The sequence below is a fragment of the Lynx rufus genome, unplaced genomic scaffold (genome assembly GCF_022079265.1).
Source record: "Lynx rufus isolate CCGP_SWC_20201006 ecotype Redwood Valley unplaced genomic scaffold, mLynRuf1.p SCAF_14, whole genome shotgun sequence".
In the NCBI taxonomy this organism is placed as follows: domain Eukaryota; kingdom Metazoa; phylum Chordata; class Mammalia; order Carnivora; family Felidae; genus Lynx; species Lynx rufus.
This window is the reverse complement of record NW_025814828.1, coordinates 46,462,700-46,485,829: the sequence shown is the minus strand read 5'-3', so window position 1 is coordinate 46,485,829 and position 23,130 is coordinate 46,462,700. Positions and strand designations below refer to the sequence as shown.

At 36.8% G+C, this 23,130-nt stretch overlaps 1 protein-coding gene across 5 annotated transcripts in view; it reads left to right on the top strand.

The window, feature by feature from the left end:
- The window catches only part of CYSLTR1 (cysteinyl leukotriene receptor 1), a 46,711-nt gene that overhangs the window by 10,853 nt on the left and 12,728 nt on the right, over positions 1-23,130 (top strand). For 3 of the 5 annotated variants that reach the window (XM_047076269.1, XM_047076265.1, XM_047076266.1), the window contains one exon: positions 10,910-10,967. The exons of the other annotated variants lie outside the window; for them this stretch is intronic. The gene's annotated coding sequence lies outside the window, so the exon portion shown is untranslated. The remainder of the gene's footprint in view (positions 1-10,909; positions 10,968-23,130) is intronic. 5 annotated transcript variants of the gene reach the window in all.

Sequence of the window (23,130 nt, the reverse complement as noted above, 5' to 3'; positions counted from 1 at the left end):
TTCCTACATGCAGGCTGTTGAATACCACTGGGATAAATCACATAATTGTGTAGACTGGGGCCACTAAAAATCTACACTTTCCAATTTCTCTTGGGCCTTCAGAGTCTTGGTCATAGTTCTCTTCCATTTCCCAGAGCTACCATTCAAACATTTACCAATTGTCAGAAGACCTGAACCCAAGTGAAGCCATCATTTTCTCACCAGACACCATCATTTCTTATTTTACCAAGAAAATTAAACCTCAGGGATGACCAACCTCTATTTTTTTCTGCTCCACTTCCACTTTCATTTACATGTCAGTATTTTCTCTCACTTTGCACCCTCTAATAGCTCCCTAATCCCTAGAGGATAAACCCAAATTCTCTAGAATTTCAAACCCCATAGTCCAATGACATACAGATACATACACCCAAATATGCACAGCTGCACACACCTTTATCTTATATTTCATCCTTATCACATTGTTACTTTTCCCTACACATATCAGGTTATTTCTTATCTCCAAGGCTTTGTTCATTCTACTTTCTAACCCTGCCTAAAATGCTCTTCTCCACCTGCCCTACTCTTCTATATTTTATGAAGTCTTTACTAACATACATGAACAATTTGTATTTCCATTCTGTGTCCTTTATATTCTTCTATTGCTACAGCTGTAGTGGTGCAGTGAATTAATTTGTTAACACATCTGTGTCTCCCTTTAGTGGAGTGTAAACTTTTGATGGGCAGGGCTTGTGTCTTATTTTCCAAAGTGTCTAGGATAGAATTGACATATAGTAAGCAGCTAATACATCCTTTTTGATATGACTAACATATCACAATGGTACAGAAGACAAGGAAATTTTTTAAGAAGGATATGATGTAAGAGATAGTCATAAAGATTATTAGAATTACATATGATAGCAATGAGGAAAAAGAACATATCAGATGACAAAATGGCCTGAGCAAAGGAAAAGAGACCAAATAAGGATGGAGCTTGTCATAATTTCACATTTATATAATATACATATAATAAATGATGGAGAGTGACACTATAATGTTAAGATAGAATATTATTGTGGTCTTAAATGTTGCATCAAGCTTAACTTAAGTCACTGGAGACCTTTGAAAGGGAAGTGATATGATTAAAACTGTGCTTTAAGATGAATAATCTGGCATAAGTGATAAGAATAGACTGAATAGAAGAGAAGCAAGAAAGTTAAAATGAAAATTGTAACTTCTAATATTCATTAAAAATAGTATCATATTATAACCAAAAAGAGGATCAAGAAATAGATCGATCCTTGGCTTATGTGCAGTTGTCTTCACAACAGTTTGTTCAACTGCCATGATTTGTACCAGTATTTGAATTTGTCTTATGTCAGTGTTTAGTGCTAGAGCTTGTGTTATCTATAACGTAACAGTGTTGTGTAGTAAAAATAGCAATGGACAGTGAGTCAAGCATCCTGACTCTGCCACTAATTCTGTGTGTTACTTTTGCAATCATTTTATCTTTCTGGGTCATAAAGAGAGTTGAATTAGATGCATTCTAAGTTTTGTTCTACCTCTAAAATTCTATAAAACTACGTCATTGAATCCTAATCAGAGATTTTTATTTCCCTTTAGGGAACCTTCAGTCAATGGAGTATTTCTGTTTAAGAATTGTTTTCAGTATCCTGACATGTACTTCCTTTTTTATTGACTTGTTCACAGTGACCTGGTTTCACCTAACAGTTGTGTGGGAACATAACTATTACCCCTTCTCATATGACTCAATCTGTGATCACGTTTGGTCTCAAATCCTCAGGAAAGCCTGAACACTAGGACACTGCTAAGTTACGTTTTTTCCTGCCATTTCTTATTGTAAAGAGTGCCCAGGTATCACAGGTAAAATTTTTCAAATAATTGGATATGTCTTAGAGAAACTAATCTGATATTATGCTAACAGATTTACAGTAACAAAAGGGACTCTAAGAAGCAACTTAGTATAAATTAGTGGGAAAAAATTTATATTTGCTCCTATAGGCAATTAGAAGATTCTGAGGAGGGGGTGCCTGGGTGGCTCAGTCAGTTAAGCATCCAATTTCACCTCAGGTGATGATCTCACAGCTGGGGAGTTTGAGCCCCATATAGGGCTTTTTGCTGACAGCTGAGAGCCTGAAACCTGCTTTGGATTCTCTGCCTCCCTCTCTCTCTGCCCCTTCCCTGCTGGCTATCTCTCTCTCTCTCTCTCTCTCTCTCTCTCTCTCTCTCAAAAATAAATAAACATTAAAAAATTTTGAAATGTATGATCAAGATGGTGTTCAGTGAGAACTACCTCCTCACTGCTGATTTATGAACAAATTAAAGCTTGCTTTTCACATGTATACCTAGCTTTTTTATCCTTCCTTCCTTCCTTCCTTCCTTCCTTCCTTCCTTCCTTCCCTCCTTCCTAGTTCTACTTGCAACAAAACACTACATTTCCTGACTGGTATTTAAGAAACTATACAAACTTGGGGGTGGGGAAGAGCTAAGATGGCAGAGGAGTAGGAGGACCATAGGCTTGCCTCCTCACTCCAACACAGGTAGATAAATATCAAACCATTGTGAATACACAAGAAATTAATCTGAGGATGTACAGAACAAACTACACAACTAGAGGGAGAGAAGAGGCCACATTGTGGAAGGTAGGAGGTGTGGATATGATTTGGAGGAGAAATGGAACACAGGTGTTGTGGAGGGGAGGCATCTCTGGCCACAGGGAGAGATGAGACAGAGACAGAGACAGAGAGAGGAATGCACAGGAGATCACACAAAGAAAACACTACCTCAAAGCCATTGGTTGGTAAAATTAGAGGGGCTGATTTTCCTGAGATTTACAACAAGTGAGGCTCAAAGACTGGAGTTTTAGAGATCCATAACATGGCCAGTATGGAGCCTGGCAGGTGCTGAAGTGTTCCTGTGGAGAAAGGGGGCAGATAGCCCAGTAACAGATGGCATGATCTGAGGATCTCCTGTGACACACTGGGAGAGATGGTTCCCCCTTCTTGGAGCACAGAAGATAAAGGTGGCATTGTCTCTCTGGGGACAAGAACCATCAGGAGCCCCCACTCCTCAGCATAGGTGCAGAGGTACCTGCTGAGGGCAGTTAACCTAGGCACTGACTCTTTACTGTGCTTTACTACAAAATCCAGGCTCTTGCACTTTGATGCAACTGCCCTTCTGGGACAAACCTATATCAGTCCCAGTGCAGCAAGACCCTCCCTCAGACAAGCATGAATCCCCACAATGCCAAGTCTTTAAAGTTTGGGAGAGTTTTAAAACACCCTGCCTGCCTGGAATAAAACACATGTGCAATGCACTACTGGGAAGGCACACAGCTCAGACACAAACAGGGTGAATGCAGGGATCTAAGGGATGCAAAGACACAAGAATGGAGATTATTTGCTCATCTTGGAGGGCTTCCTGGACAGTGGTGGGTGTAAAATCCCCTCTACAGAATGAGGGAAGGGTCTGGTGCCATTTCTGTCCTCCACCCTTCAGCATAAACTAACTTCTGTAAGCAGAACAGACGGCACCAACACTAGTGGCCAAAACCGCTTACAACAAGGTCTGCCCCCTGCACTCTGCAGGTGCTGTTTTTCTGGGCAAGTGTGCCTGAGAACCAGAGCAGCAGGCCCTTCACACAGAAGACCAGCACACACACACACCCACACACACACCATGTCTACTGACCATAGAGTGCCACAAGGCTTCAGCTCTAGTGGAAATCACATCAGATCTCTTTTAACAAGCAGACAAGAGCTCGTCTAGAAGAAACCTACCACAATCTGGCCAAGGTCCAAACACTCCCCACTGCAGTCAAGGAGAAACACTGCACAAGAAAGACATGGGGAAAACAGCAGCCAAAACACAATAACAGAGTGCACACAGGAAACACCACAGATACTTACTTCTTGCAGTGCCAGGTCCTGGACAATATATGACCTCTTTTATTTAAAGTCATTACTCTCAGGAGCAGGAAACATAACAGGTTTTCCCAAACCTAAAACACAGAGGAAGACAGAGACCTAGACAAAATGCCAAGATGGAGGAATTCATCCCAAAAGAAAGAACAAAAAAGGTTCTCACCAGGGATCTAATCGAAACAGATATCAGTAATATGCCAGATCCAGAATTTAAAGCAACAACCACAAGGGTACCAGCTCAGCTTGAGAAAAACATAGAAGACACCAGGGAGTTTGTAACCACAAGATAAAAGATCTAAAAACTAATCAGGCTGAAACAAAAATGTTATAACCAAGATGTAAAATCAACTGGTGTAATGACCACAAGGATGAAAGAAGCCAAGAATGAATAAGTTATATAGAAGATAAAATTATGGAAAATAATGAAGCTGAAAAGACACAAAGAAAAATATTGGACCATTATTGTAGATGTAGGTAACTCAGTGACTCCATCAAATGTACTAACATTCATATCATAGGAGTCCCAGAAGAAGAAGAGATGGTAAAGGAGGCAGAAGGTTTATCTGAGGAAATAATAGCTGTAAATTTCCCAACTCTAGGGATAGAAACATACATCCACATCCAGGAGGCACAGAGAACTCCCATCAAAATCAACAAATCAGGCCAACACCAAGACATATCATAGTTAATTGTGCAAAATATAGAGATAAATAAAAAAAATCCTAACAGCAGCAAGAAAAAATAAGTCCCTAACTTACAAGGGAAGATACATAAGGTCAGCAACAGATCTGTCCACAGAAACTTGGCAGGCCAGAAAGGAGTGGCATAATATATTAAACATGCTGAATGGGAAACATATGCAGACAAGGATACTCTATCCAACAAGGCTGTCATTCAGAATAGAAAGAGAGATAAAGAGTTTCCCAAACAAACAAAAACTACAGGGGTTTATGACTACTAAACCAACCCTATAAGAAATATTAAACGGGACTCTTTGAATAGGAAATTAAGACTAAAAGTTAAGAAGACTATAAAGGAAAAGAGAAAACCTCCAGAAACAACAAAGATAATCATAAAATAGCACTAAATTAATATCTATCAATATTCACTCTGACTGTAAATGGACTAAATGCTCTAATCAAAAGACATAAAGTGCCAAAATGGATAAAAACACAAGACCAAATCTATATGCTGCCTACAAGAGACTAATGTTAAACCTGTAGACACCTGCAGATTGAAATTGAAGGGATGGGGAAATATTTATCTTGCAAATGGATGTCAGAAGAAAGCTGAAGTAACTATATTATAGAAGAAAAACTAGATTTTAAACAAAAGATTTTAACAAGAGATGAAGAAGGTATTATATCATAATAAAGGGGTCTATCCAACAAGATCTAATAATTGTAAATATTTATGCCCCCCAACCTGAGCACCCAAATATGTAAAACAATTACTAGCAAACATAAAGGAATTCAATGATAATAATGAAATAATAGTAGGGGACTTTAACAACCCATCTACTTACAGCAATAGACAGATAATCTAAACAGAAAATCAACAAGGAAATGATGACTTTGAATGACACACTGGGCCAGATGGACTTAACAGATTTATTTGGAACATTTCATCATAAAGCAGCAGAATACATATTCTTTACAAGTGCTCGTGGAACATTCATCAGAAATGATAACATACTAGTCACGAATCAGGCTCAATCAGTAAAAAACGATTGAGATTATACCATGCATATTTTCCAACCACAATGCTATGAAACTTGAAGTCAACCACAAGAAAAAGTTTGGAAAGACCACAAATACATGGAGGTTAAAGAACGCCCTACTAAAGAATAAATGGGTCAATCATAAAGTTAAAGAAGAAATTTAAAAAATACATGGAAACTATGAAAGTGAAACCACTAAAGTACAAAATTTTGGGGATTCAGGAAAAGCAGTCATAAGAGGGAAGTATATAGCAATATACACCTACCTTAAGAAGCAAGAAAAATCTCAAATACACAAACTAACTTTACACCTAAAAGACCTAGAAAAAAATAACAAATGAAGCCTAAAGCAAGCAGAAAAGGGAAAATAATAAATATTAGAGAAGTAAATGATACAGAAACAAACAAAAAAAATAGAACAGATCAATGATACCAGAAGCTGATTCTTTGAAAGAATTTTAAAAAAATGATGAACCTCTACCAAGACTTACCAAAAAGAAAAGAGAAAGGACCCAAATAAATAAAATCATGAATAAGAAATGAGGGATCAGAACCAGCACCAGAGAAATACAAACAACTATGAGAATATTATGAAAAATTATATGGTAACAAATTGGGCAATCTTGAAGAAATGGAGCAATTCCTAGAAACATATAAACTACCAAAAGTGAAACAGAAAGAAATAGAAAACTAGAACAGATTGAGAACCAGCAAAAAAATTCAATAACTAATCAAAAAATCTCCCAACAAACAAAAGTAAAGGGCTAGATGGCTTCCCAGGGGAATTCTACCAAATATTTGAACCTATTCGTACCCATTCTTCTTGAAGTGTGCCCAAAAATAGAAATGGAAGGAAATCTTCCAAACTCATTCTATGAGGCCAACATTACCTTGATTCTAAAACTAGACAAAGACCTTACTAAAAATGAGCATTACAGGCCAATATCCCTGATGAACGTGGATGCAAAAATTCTCAGCAATATACTAGCAAATTGAATCCAACAGTACATTAAAGAATCATTCACTGCTATCATGTGCGATTTAATCCTGGGCTGCAAGAATAGTTCAATATTTGCAAATCAATCAACATGCAGTACCACGTTTTTTTTTTAAAGGTTAAGAACCATATGCTACTCTCAATTGATTCAGACAGAAAAAGCATTTGACAAAGTAGAGCATCCATTCATGATAAAAATCCCTCAATAAAGTAGAGATAGAGACAACATACCTCAACATCATACAGGCCATATATGAAAGACACACAGCTAATATCATCCTTAATGTGGGGAAAATGAGAGCTTTTCTACTGTGATCAGGAAGAAGACAGGGATGTCCACTCTCAACGTTGTTTTTCAACATAGTACTGAAAGTCGTGGCCTCAGAAATCAGACAACAAAAAGAAATGAAAGACCCCCAAATTGGGAATGAAAAAGTCAAACTTTTACTATTTGCAGATGACATGATACTCTATGTAGAAAACCAGAAACACTCCACGAAAAAAATTGGATAGAACTGATATGAATTCAGGTAAGTCGCAGGATACAAAATCAATGTACAGAAATCTGTTGCATTTCTATACACCAAAAATGAAGCAGCAGAGAGAGAAATCAAGGAATCTGTCCCATTTACAATTTCACCAAAAAACTATAAGATACCTAGGAATAAACCTAACCAAAGAGGCAAAAGTTCTGTACCCTGAAAACTATAGAACACTTATGAAAGAAATTGAAGATAATGCAAAGAAATGGAAAAATGCTACATGCTCATGGATTGGAAGAACAAATATTGTTGAAATGTCTATAACTACCCAAAGCAATCTACATATTTAATGCAATCTGCACCAAAACACCACCAGAATTTTTCACAGAGCTAGAACAAGCAATCCTACAATTTGTATGAAACCACAAAAAAAAAACAAAAATGAATAGAGCAAAGCTGAAGGCATCATAATTCTGGACATCAAGTTTTTAATACAAAGCTGTATGTAGTCATTAAGACTGTATGGCACTGGCACAAAAACAGATCCATAGATCAATGGAACAGAATGGAAAACCCAGAAGTGGACCCACAACTATATGGTCAACTAATCTTCAACAAAGCAGGAAAGAATATCCAATGGATAAAGACAGTTTCTCAACAAATGGGAAAACTGGAGAGAAACATACAAAAAATGAAACTAGACCACTGTCTTACACCATACACAAACATAAATGCAAATCGATGAAAGACCTAAAGGTGGAACAGGAAACTATCAAAATCCTAGAGAAAGACACGGGCAGAAACCTCTTTGACATCTGTCATAGCAACTTCTAACTAGATATGTCTCCTGAGACAAGGGAAACAAAAGCAAAAATGAGCTATTGGGACTTCATTAAAATAAAAATCTTCTGTACAGTTAAGGAAACAATCAACAAAACTAAAAGGCAACCTTCAGAATGGGAAAAGATATTTGCAAGTGACATATCTGATAAAGGGTTAGTATCCAAATCTATAAAGAATTTATCAAACTCAGCACCCGAAAAAACAAATAATCCAGTGAAGAAATAGGCAAAAGACATGAATAGACACTTTTCCAAAGAAGAGATCCAGACGGCCAACAGACACTTGAAAAGATGCTCATCACTCATCATCAGGGAAATACAAATCAAAACTGCCATGAGATATCACTTCAGACCTGTCAGAACGGCTAAAATTAACACAGGAAAAAACAGATGTTGATGAGGACACAGAGAAAGGGGAACCCTCCTACACTCTTGGTGGGAATGAAAACTGGTGTAACCATTCTGGAGAACAGTATGGAGTTTCCTTAAAAAGTTAAAAATAGAACTATCCTATGGCCCAGCAATTGCACTACTAGGTATTCACTCAAAAGATACAAAAATACTGATTCAAAATGACACATGCACTCCAATATTTATAGCAGCATTACCAACAATAGCCAAATTATCAAGAGCCAAATGTCCATCAACTGATGAACAGATAAAGAATATGTATACATATATTTCATAAAATGGAGTATTACCCAGCCATCAGAAAGAATGAAATACTGCCATTACCAATGACATGGATGGAGCTAGTGCATCATGCTATGTGAAATAAACAATAAGTTAAGTGAAATATACTGAGTGAAATAAAACAAATACCATATTGATTTCACTCATATGTGGAATTTAAGAAATGAAAGAGATGAAAAAAAGGGGGGAAATGAGAGAGACTAACCATAAAACAGACTCTTAACTGTAGAGAACAAACAAGTTTGCTGGATGGAGGTTGGTGGCAGGAAGGGTTAAATATGTGATGGTTATTAAGGAAGGTACTTGTTGTGATGAGCACTGAGTATTATATGCAACTGATGAATCACTAAATTCTACTCCTGAAACTAATATTACACTATATGTCAAATAACTGGAATAAAAAGAAAACTTGAAACAATAACAACAAAAAGGAAACTACACAAACTTACTAGGCGTTCACCCTAGTTACATCTCCTAACTCATTTTTCAAAATTATTCAGTTTTAACCTGTAGCTACCAACTGGTTACATCTGCATAAAGTAATGATTCTGTTTCCTTGCCTATTATTAAGGATATCAGTTAAGAGTTATTGGCCAAGGCCCACACTGTGTAATATGGCTTATTCCAGTCTCAGACCAATGCAGATCAGTTATCATTCTCAAGAATATTCCTGCCTATTCAATACCAATCAGTAACACCTTTGAGGACTTACCATGTCCCAAGCCTGGACTAAGATTGTTGAGAACACAAAGATGAGAAAGACATGGTACCTGCCCCAAAAGCTTCAGGTGAGAAGAGCTAAGCCAGGTACATAAATATAAATAACAGAGGCTTAGAAAATTCTTTTAATAAATTGATATAATATTAGGCATAAAGAAATAAGTTCTATAGTTATACCACATTTTTTTGCTTTATTATTGAGTGTGTTATGAAGAATAAAAGTAAATTTTAAAACAGGCTAATTGGCTCTTCTGTTTACAAAGTCAGCTTAACTTCTTTTTTAAAATTTTTTTAATTTTTATTCATTTTTGAGAGACAGAAAGAGACATAGTGCAAGTGGGGGAGGGGTAGAGAGAGAGGGAGACACAGAATCCAAAGCAAGCCTCAGGCTCTGAGCTGTCAGCACAGAGCCCGACATGGGGCTTGAACTCATGAACCATGAGATCATGACCTGAGCCAAAGTCAGATGCTCAACTAACTGAGCCGCCCAGGCACCCCTTAATTTCTTCTTAATACAACTAGCACTCTTACTATATTTTCTTATTTATTTTTTAAGCTTTTATTTAAGTTCCAGTTAGTTAACATACAGCATAATATTAGTTTTAGGTATACCATATAGTGATTCAACACCTCCATACATCACCCAATGATAACACAAGTGCGCTCCTTAATCTCCAGAACATATTTAATGCATTCCCCACCCAAATCCCCTCTGGTAACCATCAGTTTGTTCTCAATAGTTAAGAGTCTAAATCTTGGTTTGCCTTTCTCTCACTTTTTTTTTACCTTTGCTCATTTGTTTCATTTCTTAAATTCCACATATGAGTACAATCATTTGTCATTTGCCCTTCTCTGACTGACTTATTTTGCTTAGCATAATACTTTCTAGCTCCATCCATATTGTTGCAAATGGCAAGATTTAATTCTCTTTTATGACTAATATTCCATTGAGTATATATGTTACATCTCCTTTATCCATTCATGAATCAGTGGACATTTGAGCTGTTTTCATAATTGTTTTTTTGTTTCCATACTTTGGCTATTATAGATAATGCTGCTATAAACATTGGGGTGCATGTTTCCCTTTGAATTAGTATTTTTGCATCCTTTGAGTAAATACCTAGTAGTAAGATTGCTGGATCATAGGGTAGTTCTATTTTTTTAATGTTTATTTATTTTTCAGAGAGAGAGAAAGAGAGAGAGAGAGAGAGAGAGAGAAAACTGGGGAGGGGCAGAGAGAAAAGAAGACACAGAATCTGAAGCAGGCTCCTGGCTCTGGACTGTCATCACAGAGCCTGACGAAGGGCTCGAACTCATGAACAGTGAGATCATGACCTGAGCTGACATATGATGCCTAACGGACTGAGCCACCCAGGGGCCCCTGGGCAGTTCTATTTTTAGCTTTTTGAGGAACCTCTGCACTGGTCTCCACAGTGACTGAACAAGTTTGCATTCCCACCAGCAGTGCAAGTGGGTTGCCCACTTTCCCCATCCTCACCAACACCTGTTGTTTCTTGCATTCTTCATTTTAGGCATTCTGACAGAGAGAGATGATATTTCATTGTAATTCTGATTTGCACTTCCTTGATGGTAAGTGATATTGAGCATCTTTTCATGTGATGTCTATTCATGCCCTCTGCCCACTTGTTAATTGGATTATTCATTTCTGGAGTGTTGTTTTATAAGCTCTTTATATATTTTGAATACTAACCCTTTATTGGATATGTCATTTGCAAATATCTTCTCCCATTCCTCAGGTTGCATTTTAGTTTTGTTGATTTTTTTCCTTCGATGTGCAGAAGATTTTTATTTTGATGTAGTCTCAATAGTTTATTTTTTATTTTGTTTCCCTTGCCTCAGGAGACATATCTAGAAAGAAGTTGCTATGATCTATGTCAAAGAAGCTACTGCCTATGTTCTCTTCTAGGATTTTGATGGTTTCTTGTCTTGCATTTAGGTCTTTCATCAATTTTGCATTTGTTTTTGTGTATGATGCAAGAAAGTAGACCAGTTTCATTCTTTTGCATGTTGCTGTCCAGTTTTCCCAGCATTATTTGTTAAAGAGACTTTTCTCATTAGATATTCTTTACTGCTTTGTGGAAGATTAATTGACCATATAGTTGCGGGTTCATTTCTGGGTTTTCTGTTCTTTTCCATTGGTCTATGTGTTTCTTTTTCTGTCAGCACCATGTGGTTTTGATCACTACAGCTTTGTAGTATAAATTGAAGTTTGGAATTGCCATGCCTGTGGCTTTGATTTTCTTTTTCAAGGTTGCTTCTTTTTGGAGGTCTTTTGTGGTTCAATACGAATTTTGAAATTATTTTTTCTAGTTCTGTGAAAAATGCTGTTAGTATTTTGACAAGAATTGCATTAAATGTGTAGATTGCTTTGGGTAATATAGACATTTTAAAAATATTTGTACTTCCAATCCATTAGCATGGAATGTCTTCTGTTTCTTTGTGTTATCTCCATTTTCTTTCATCATTGTTCTACAGTTTTCAGAGTACAGTTCTTTAACCTCTTTGGTTAGGTATATTCCTAAGTGTCTTATGGTTTTGTGTGCAATTGTAAATTGGATCAATTACTTGATTTCTCTTGCTGCTTTGTTATTGCTGTATAGAAATGAAACATATTTCCATACATTACTTAATTCATTTATCATATCTAGCAGCTTCTTTGGTTGAGTCTTTCATGTTTTCTATATAGAGTAACATGTCATCTGCAAATAGTTAAAGTTTTACTTCTTTGCCAATTTGGATGCCTTTTATTTCTTTCTGCTGTCTGATTGCTTTAGCTAGGACTTCAAGTACTGTGTTGAATAAAAGTGATGAGACAGGACATCCCTGTCTTGTTCTTGACCTTAGAGGGAAAACTCTCAGTTTCTCCCCATTGAGGATGATATAAGCTGGAAGTTTTTCATATATGGCCTTTATTATACTGATGCATGTTCCCTCTAAAGCTACTTTGTTGAGAGGTTTTTTTTTATTATGAATGTATTTCGTCAAATGCTTTCTCTGCATCCACTGAAATGATCATATGATTCTTACCATTTCTTTTTCTAAGGTGATGTATCATGTTGATAGATATACAAATATTAAACAACACTTCCAACCCAGGGATAAATCCCACTTGATCATGTTGAATGACTTATTTAATGTAATATTGGATTCAGTTTACTAGTATTTTGTTGAGGCAGAATTAGTGTCTGTAGTTCTTTTTTTAGTGGTGTCTTTATCTGGTTTTGGTATCAGGGTAATGCTGGACTCATAGAATGGATTTAGAAATTTTCTTTTCTTTTCCATCTTTTGGAATAGTTTGAGAAGAATAGGTATTAACTCTTCTTTAAATGTTTGGTAGAATTAGCCTGTGAAGCTATCTGCTCCCTTCAGTTTTGTTTCTTGGGAGTTGATTATTGATTCAATTTCTATCCTTATTATTGGTCTCTCCAAGTTTTCTATTTTTTCCTATTTCAGTTTTGGTAGTTTATATGCTTCTAGGAATTTATTCATTTCTTCCAGTTTGTCCAATTTATTGACATATAGTTTTTCATAATATTCTAATTATCTGTATTTCTGTGGTACTCATTATTATTTCTCCTAATTTCTGATTTTATTTATTTGAGTCTTTTCTTTTTTTCTTTATAAGTCTGGGTAGAGCTTTTTCAATTTTATTAATTTTTTCAAAAAATCAGCTCCTGGTTACATTGATCTGCTGTATTATTTGGGGGGGGGGGTTAGCTTGGGTTTTTTTTTAGTTTCTGTATCATTTATTTCTGCTCTAATCTTTATTTTTTCTTTCTTCTGCTGGTTTATGTTTTGTTTGTTGGTTTTTTCTAGCTCATTTATGTGTAAGTTTATATCGTTTATTTGAGATTTATCTTGCTTCTGTCAGTAAGCCTATATTCCTATAAACTTCCCTTGTAGAACTGCTTTTGTTGCATCTGAAATGTCTTGGATCAGGGGCACCTGGGTGGCTCAGTCGGTTAAGCATCCAACTTCAGCTCAGGTCATGATTTCACAGCTTGTGAGTTTGAGCCCTGTGTCAGGTTCTGTGCTGACAGCCTGGAGCCTGCTTCTGATTCTCTCTCTCTCTGTCTCTCTCTCTCTCTCTCCCCCTCTCTCTCTCCCTCTCTCAAAAATAAACATTTAAAAAATTGAAGCGTTTTGGATCATTGTGTTTCAATTTTCTTTTGTTTCTATTTAGGTTTTTTTTTATTTCTTCTTTGATTTCCTGGTTGGTCTATTCATTGTTTAGTAGCATGTTATTTAATCTCCATGTATTTGTGGTCGTTCCACATCTTTTCTTGTGGTTGACTTCTAGCTTCATAGCATAGTTGTCAGAAAAGATGCATGATATGAGGTTGATATTTTTGAATTTGTTGAGGCTTGTTTTTTGAGCTAATATGTGATATATTGTGGAAAATGTTTCATGTGCACTGGAGAAGAATGTGCATTCTGCTGTTCTATGATGGAATGTTCTGAATATAGCTGTTTAGTCCATCTGGTCCAGTGTTTCATTCAAAGAAATTGTTTTCTTGTTGATTTCCTGCTGAGATGAGCTGTCCATTGATGTAAGTTAGGGTGTTAATGTCCCTTACTATTATTATGTTATTATCAATTCCTTTATGTTTATTATTGTTTTATATATTTGGATGCTCACACATTGTGTGCATATTTATAATTGGTTTATCTTCTTGTTGGATTGTCCCCTTTATTATTATGTAGCGTCCTTCTTTGTCTCTTGTTACAGTCTTTGTTTTGAAGTTTATTTTTTCTGATTATGAGTATTGCTAGTCCAGCTTTCTGTTTGACATGCATTTGCATGATAGTTTCGCCATTTCCTCACTTTCAATCTGCAGGTGTCTTTAAGTCTAAAATGAGTCTTGGAGGCAGGATACAGATGGGTCTTGATTTCTTTTAATATTTGAGAGATAGAGAAAAACACAGAGTATAAACAGGGGAGGGGCAGAGAAAGAGGGATACACAGAATCTGAAGAAGGCTCCAGGCTCTGAGCTGTCATCACAGAGCCCGATGCGGGGCTCGAACCCACAAACTGTGAGATCATGACCTGAGCCAAAGTCGGATGCTCAACCAACTGAGCCACCCAGGCGCCTCAGATGGGTCTTGATTTTTTATCCATTATGACACCCTATGTATTTTCATTGGAGTGTTTAGTCCATTTACATCAAAATTATTTTTATATGTATTTATTGCCATTTCATTACTTTTTTTGTGCTTGTTCCTAGAGATTTACTCTGATCTTTTCTTTCTCTCATGTTTTGCTGATTTTTAGTGATATATTTGGATTTCTTTCTCCTTATTCTTTGCATATTTATTAGTGGCTTTTGATGGTTAACCTTAGGTTTGCATATAACCTCTTCTGCAAATAGCAGTGTATATTAGGTTGATGGTTGTTCAAGTTTGAACTCACTCCTTTCTCCTCTCCTTGTCACATTTTTGATGTATGTTATTATATTTTATATCCCTTTTGTGTGTGTGTGAATTCCCTAACTTATTTTTTTAGAAATATTCATTTTTACTGCTTTTGTGTTTCCTGAATTTATATTGTTTCCTTTGGTCTCTTCTTTTTACTCAAAGAGTCCCCTTTAATATTTCTTGCAGGGCTGGTTTAGTGGTCACAAACTCTTAGGTTTTGTTTCAGAAACCGTTTATCTCTCCTTCTATTCTGAATGATAGCCTTGCTGGATAGAATATTCTTGGCTGTGGGTTTTTCCCATTCAGAACTTTGAATATGTCATGCCACTCCCATCTGGTTTGCCAAGTTTCTGTTGATAAATCTCCAGCTAGCCTTATGGGGCTTTCCTTGTAAGTTAAGGACTTATTTTGTCTTGCTCCTCTTACAATTTTTCTTTATTATTTTTCAAAGTTAATAACAATTATGTCTTGGTGTTGACTTGCTTTTGTCGATTTTGATGGAACCTTTTCAAAATGATGTCTGTTTCCCCAGTTTATGGAAGTTTTCAGTTATTATTTCTTTTTTTTAATACGAAATTTGCTGTCAAATTGGTTTCCATACAACACCCAGTGCTCATTGCAACAGGTGACCTCCTCAATACCCATCACCCACTTTCCCCTCACTCCCACCCTCAATCAACCCTCAGTTTATTCTCAGTTTTTAAGAGTCTCTTATGGTTTGGCTCCCTCCCTCCCTAACTTTTTTTTTCTTTCCTTCCCCTCTCCCATGGTCTTCTGTTAAGTTTCTCAGAATCCACATAAGAGTGAAAACATATGGTATCTGTCTTTCTCTGTATAACTTATTTCAGTTAGCATAACACTCTTCAGCGTGGATGGAACTGGAGAGTGTTATGCAAAGCTATTATTTCTTCACATAAATTTTCTGCCCGCTTTTCCCTCTCTTCTTCTAGGACTCATATAATATGAATATTACTATGTTTGATGGAGTCACTGAGTTCCCTAAGTTTGTTTTTGTGCTATATAATTCTTCTTTCTCTCTTTTGTTCAGCTTTATGCTTTCCATTATTTTGTCTTCTAGGTCATTAATTTGTTTCTCCGATTCTTCTAGTCAGCTGTTCATTCCATCAAGCATGTTTCTGATCTCATTTATTGCACTCTTCATCTCTGATTCTTTTTTAACTTTTTTATCTCTGTGGTAAAGGCCTCCCATATGTCTTCCATTCTTTCCTCAAGCCCACTGAGTATCCTTATGATCACTGTTTAAGTTCTCCATCAGATATGTTACTTATATCTGTTTCACTTAGATCTCTAGCTGTGACCTTATCTTGTTCTTTCATTTGGGACAAATTCCTCTGTCTTCGTATTTTGTCTAAGTCTCTACTTTCTCTGTGTTAGAAAAGCCATTTATATCTTCTTCTCCTGAAAGTAATGGTCTTATGAAGAAGATATCATGTAATGCCCAGGTCGGCTTTCAGTAAATGCCTCCATTGTGTATTGTGTCTGCTCTGCTGTTATATTCTGGCTCCTGTGTCCTTCATCCCAGTCATCTACAGAGGCTCTCCTTGCCTACTGCGGGCAATGTTTGGTCTCTGATCTGAATGTGATGAGTTTTAGCTAGGTGTGCTCTGGTCTGCTTGTGAAATGAGACCTGTCACAACCCTTACTGGAACTGAGGCCTTGTAAAACTCTCTGGTTGGGAGACATGGCATGTGTAGGGATTTTACTGGTTTTCCAGTGGAAAGTCCTGCCAGACTAAGGAAAGCATGACTGAGAAGGGAAGTTCCACCAGAGCCAAAGGGTTGGAGCTTGGTATAAGCAAGTTAGGCAGCCAGTGTCTGTGCTGTACTGCTTCCTGTAGGTGGCTCTGTGTTTATGCTGAGGGGTAGGGAAAGGAAATGGTGGCCAACCAGTTCCTTTCCCTGACAGGTGTGTCCATAAATGCTCTCAGTGATGTGCTCTGATAAGAGCAAATAATATCCCCACTGTGTGCCCCAAGTGTTCTTCAAATGATTGCTTTCATGCTGTCCTCCTCTGGGGTTGTTTGCCTGTCTTCTCTATAGGAGCAGCTCAGTGCCTTCCGGGCTCTATCCCAGCCAATCCTGCTGACCTTTTAAACTCTAGATTTTAATCCCTGCTGGTTGCAAGAACTCACGAAATTCAGCCCCTCTTGTTTTCCACACCAATGGCTTTGGGGAAATGTTTTCCTTGTGAATTTCCTTGTGTTCTTATCTCTCTCTTGCCCTTCTCCAAGGACCATAGAACCTTTTTTTCCAAAGCACGTGAAATCCATTTGTCTGCTATACCATGTCTTGACACTTCCTGCTTTCTTAAGTGTACAGTCTTCTCTACCTTTAGTTGTGGAGTTTGTTCTGTCCAATTTTAGGTCAATTTCTGGAGTATTTTGGATGATGTGATAGTTATCTAGTTGTGTTTGTGGGATGAGGTAAGCCTAGGGTCCTACTCTGCTGCCATCTTCCTGCTCCTCTTTTAGTATTTACTACATACTGGTCTTGTATTTTTACCAATATCTTTATATTGTAAATGTATTCTCTAAGGTCACCACTGACCTCCTAATCCAATCACTATTTTATGAACTTCATTCTCTTTGGTCTTTTGGAAACATTTAAAATCAATTGCCATATTTTTCCTTAAGATTGTTCTTAAATCTAAATATTTTCTATTTGGATGTTTCTTTCAAATTGTAAACTTTAAAATAACTACAGTTTATAACCTAACTGTGAGTTTCGGGTATTTTAAACAACAGTAGTCCTCTTGCTTGTTCAGGATGTAAACTGAAGAAATTTTCTGCTATCCCCTCACCACCATAACCAATATCTACCTTTCAAAAACATACATTTTTAAAGCAAACAAACTTATCTTAAAATCAACCATGTTCCTTTACCTCTAATTTTGAAATATTTCACTGGTTTCCTATATTTTGGAAAAACAAAGTGGGCTCAATGTAAATGTTCACATCATCTCCTTGCTCCTTATAGAAAGTATGTTTCTCCCCTAATGCAGACTAACTTTTTTCCTTGGGCACTTAATAATCCAAATGAGTGAGTCATTTTTCCCACGTAAAAAGATTTGTAATTTGCTTTATTCCAACAAAATGCGATCAGTAGTATAAAGTCCCCAAATTCAGATTAATACAGCTGCTCTTATTTTTGTGTTTTCAAATTCTTTTTCACAGTCTTTAGGGAGCAAATTTCAGAATTAAGTTCTCCTAAGATCATTTTAGAGTCCAAATGCCAGAACACAAACTCCCACCTGTCATTCTGTTGATTAAAGTTGGCTCTGGCATCTCCCCTAATTAGGGTTAGAGACATCACGTACACTTGACTACCTCTCAAGATGTTACCTATAAGTAAACAAAAATGTTTCTGATTTGTTTATATTGGATAAATAACAACTTCAAAATAGATGTTTCATTTCTCAAAAGATGATTCAAGTGGGGCAAAGCTGGAAGTGGACCTGGGGGGAAGGGGTTGGGTAAAAACAATGGATACTTATAAATGATGACAAGATAACATTAAGAATAAATTAAACAATGGTATTATAACACATAGTCTCAGGAAAAAAAATCACTGATCTGAAGAGCAAGGATATTAGCTTACTTTGGTTCATTCCTATACTACACACAAGACACAGGCCTGTCTCAACAATCAGAATTTTAAACTAGCATGTCAGAGTAACCTTGTACCTGACCAAAGTTTTGTCAAGAGTCCCTATTACAATAGTTGAACTGTCACTTTCATTATACAGAATATCTTAGTTTGAGAAAACTGTACATCCAAAAAGATGCCACATATTATTTCAGGGCTCTCTGAGAACTCTAAGCACTCTTTCGTACTTACTAGTGGATTTTTCCTTTCTCCAGCTGGTAGTTCTTTGGCCTCTTCCATTATTTTCTTTCTCTGTAAGACAGAAGGTTGGATAGGAGATTAAGGCTAGATTGTGGAGGGGGTTGCCTGAAATATAAGGTTGGCATTTTATTATAGTCATTGTAGGCTCTTGAACAGCAAAAAGATTGGTGTATCCAAAGGTTAAAGAATGACCACTGTAAATAAATAAATAAATGAATAAAAAGAATGACCAGTGTGGCAGTGGTGTGTAAGATGATTTTGAGAGAAAAGAGCCTGAAATTAATGGGGTATGAGAAACATCTCCAGGAATTACAAAAGTTCAGCATGGTTAAAATACAAAGTGCATGTAAAAAGTAGGTAATAATGTCATCTATGTATGAGATAATGAGAGCTAGAAGTGAAGAAGTAACAGTAGGAATGAAGATAAATGAAGAGGGAAAGATTAAGACTTAGTATCAGACTATATAAAAGTTAGCTGGAACTGGAGCAAAATTGGGAAGGAGTCAGATTCCTCCTCCCGTCCCCCACCCCCAGCATCTATGGTGTTTTCCTTATCTGTAATTTTAACTTCAGTGTTTTCAAGTCTCAGATTTCCAGTGCCTTTTTGCTATTTTCCTCTTGCCACTATCGGCTTTAACAAAACTCTTCCAGACTCTTTCCATCTAACGGCAATGACAGAGTCTGATAAATTTGGGGATTGAATGACCTAAAGACAATGTCATTTTAACAGAAATTAAGGCTTGTTATATACTCTGCAGGATAAATTTCACATATTAGCTAAGATATGAATGGATGTGCTGTTCATCCTGGCACCCTAATACCATATGATCAAGTAGGATGGGCATCTCATACAAGAGATGGCAAAAAGGAAACAGCAAAGATGACTTTAGGGGCTTCTCTGTTAGATCTGAAGAATGGTGTTCATACTACCAGAACAAGAAGAATGGTGTTCATAATACCAGAACAAGAGATGGTGTAACTTGTTATTGTAAAACAAAAAGGGTAAGTTTGGCTAGAAAGACTTCTGAGCCTTAGAAAGTGGGACATCTTGGGGGAGGAGCCAAGATGGCAGAATAGCATGGAAGGTTTTTGTGTGTCTCGCGTCCATGAAATACAGTCAGACACCTAGAAAACTGATTAGAGGATTAACACAACAATCTGCACAACCTGAACCACAGAATTCAGCAGGTACGTGGCGTCGAGAGGTGAATTTGGGGAGTGAGAAGCCGCAAAAGGTAGGGAAACCCTTTTGTGGGTGGAGAGAGGATGGAGACTGGGGAGGGGAGCATACGGGAAAAGCACCCCTCCCCAAAAGCAGCTGGAGAGAAAGTGAAAAACTGGAAATAGCCTCAGGGACTAAACTAAAAAAGGAGAAAGAAGAAAGGAGAGGGTTTAAGTTCCGTTAAGACTGTAAATAAGGGGAGTGCAGTCTGCAACTCCACAGCTCAATACCTGGAGGTGCTCTAGTGGGAAGGGTGAATCCCCAGGCACAGAGTGCGGTCCGGGAGGTTCTCGGGCCACACAGGAAAAAGTGGTTCCACTGCTGGAAGGACATTTGGTGAAGACTGTTGAAACCACCTAGTCCCAGCAGACCTCGGAAAACGGCCACATTCACTGGTGCTTGAACAAGGCCATTAAGGATGAAGCCTGGTGACAGATGTATGTTGTGATTTTCTGTAATCCCTGAAATGCTGCTGCTACACTAACTCTAAAACTTTTTCTGGGGTGGGCTGGCACTTGGCCGCAGTCTCGGGGCACCGGCAGCAACAGGGTCCAGCAAGCAATCCTGGGTGCAGCCAACATTCGGCCATTGCTCAGTGAGACCCTCCTGCAGAGGGGCAGAACGGGTCAAAGCCGAAGTCCTTCAGAAGTAAGGCGCCAGGGAAAACAGCCACATCTGAGACAAAACTTGGGAGAGAGGTACTGCCTGGGACCTGGTCACAGAGAGTGAAAAGGCGGGGAGTGGACAAGAGCTGAAGACAGAGGACAGGTGCACGATTGCTGATCCGGAAGACACTGGGTAGCTGGGTGATGACATATTCACCACTCCTGCTCATGCACATAAGCACCTACAAACACTGCAACAATCCACCCCAGTAGGCTAGCAGCGCTATCTAAAGGTGAGCGGAGCTGTTACACTGAGCCCCTCCCAACTGGGCCAACTTCACTCTTCAAGAACACAAGTCTTACTGCCGGCTTAGATTATGGACTACAAACTGCTACATAGACTGACTTCTATGGGAAAACAAAGTAATTTCAGTCCTACTTCAATCTGTTAGCAGGTTCATCTATTCAATTTTCTTTTTAATTTTTTTTCTTTTACACTTCTTTTCTTTTTCTTGAATACAGAAAGAAAAAATTCATTTTTATTTTCAATTTTTATTAAAAATATTTTTTTTAATTTTTATTACTATACTTTTCAGTTTTGTGTAAATTTTTTTTCAAATTCTATTTTACTTCTATCATTTTATGTTAGTCTACTTCAGTGTATTCAACTTTTCAAATTTTCAAGCAATTTCCTTTTTACTTTTTTCTTTTTCTTTTTTCTACTTTTCATTTTGTTTCTTGAATGCAGAAAGAGAAAAACTTCATTTTACTTTCAATTTCTATTAAAAATATCTTTAATTTTTTACTATATTTTTTGCTTTTATGTAAATTTTTTCAAATTCTATTTTATTTTCATTATTTTGTGTAGTCTACTACAGTGTATTCACTTTTTTAAATTTTCAAATGATTTCCTTTCCTTTTCTTTCTTTTTTAAATAGTTTCTCTTTTTAATTTCTTTTCTTTTTTCTTGAATACAGAAAAAGAAAAACTTCATATTTATTCTCACTTTTATTAAAAATATTCTTCTTTAATTTTTTTCTATTGTATTTTTACTTTTGTGTATACTTCTTCAAATTCTATTTTACCCCACCATCTGATTTTAGTCTACTTCAGTGTATTCGTTTTTTCAAATTTTCAAACAATTTCATTTTTTTTTCTTTTTCACACTTTTTTTCCTCTAATCTGTCAAAGCACTTTCAACACCCAGACCAAAACACACCTAGGATCTAGCATCATTTATTCGATTTTATTCTGTGGATGTGTTTTTAATTTTTAATATTTACATTTTTTAATTTTATTTTTTTTGTAATTTCAATTTTTCTACCTCATTAATTCCTTTTCTCCATTCAAAATGACAAAAGGAAGGAATTCACTCCAAAAGAAAGAGCACAAAGAAACGACAGCCAGGGATTTAACCAACACAGACACAAGCAAGATGTCTTAACCAGAATTTAGAATCACAATAATAAGAATACTAGCTGGAGTCGAAAACAGATTAGAATCCCTTTCTGCGGGGAAAAAAAAAGTAAAAAATAGCCAGAATGAAATTAAAAATGCTATAACTGAGCTGCAATCACAGATAGATACAGTGGCAGCAAGGATTGATGAGGCAGAACAGAAAATTAGCGATATTGAGGACAAACTTATGCAGAATAATGAAGCAGAAAAAAAGAGGAAGATTAAGGCAAAAGAGCACAATTTAAGAATTAGAGAGATCAGTGACTCATTAAAAAGGAACAACATCAGAATCATAGGGGTCGCAGAGAGGAAGAGAGAGAAATAGGAGTAGAAGTGTTATGTAAGCAAATCATAGCAGAAAACTTTCCTAACCTAGGGAAAGACACAGACATCAAAATCCAGGAAGCAAAGAGGACCTCCATTACATTCAACAAAAACCGACCATCAACAAGGCATATCATAGTCAAATTCACAAAATACTCAGGCAAGGAGAGAATCATGAAATCAGCAAGGGAAAAAAAGTCCCTAACCTACAAGAGAAGACAGACCAGGTTTGCAGCAGACCTATCCAGAGAAACATGGCAGGTCAGAAAGGAGTGGCAGGATATATTCAGTGTGCTGAATTAGAAAAATATGCAGCCAAGAATTCTTTACCCAGCAAGACTGTCATTCAAAATAGAAGGAGAGATAAAAAGTTTCCCAGACAAACAAAAATTAAAGCCGTTTGTGACCACTAAACCAATAAATTTTAAGGGGGACTCTCTGAGGGGAGAAAAGATGAAGAAAAAAAAACATATATATGTATATATATATACATATATATAAATACCAAAAACAACAAAGATTAGAAAGGTCCAGAGAACACCACCAGAAACTCCAACACTACAAGCATAATAATGGCAATAAATTCATATCTTTCAGTACTCACTCTAAACATGAATGGACTCAATGCTCCAATCAAAAAAAATAGGGTAACAGAATGGATAAGAAAAAAAGATCCATCTATATGCTGTTTACAAGAGACCCACTTTAGACCTAAAGACACCTTCAGATTGAAAATAAGGGGATAGAGAACCATCTATCATCCTAATGGTCAACAAGAAACCTGGAGTAGCCATACTTATATCAGATAATCTAGACTTTAAAATAAAGACTGTATCAAGGG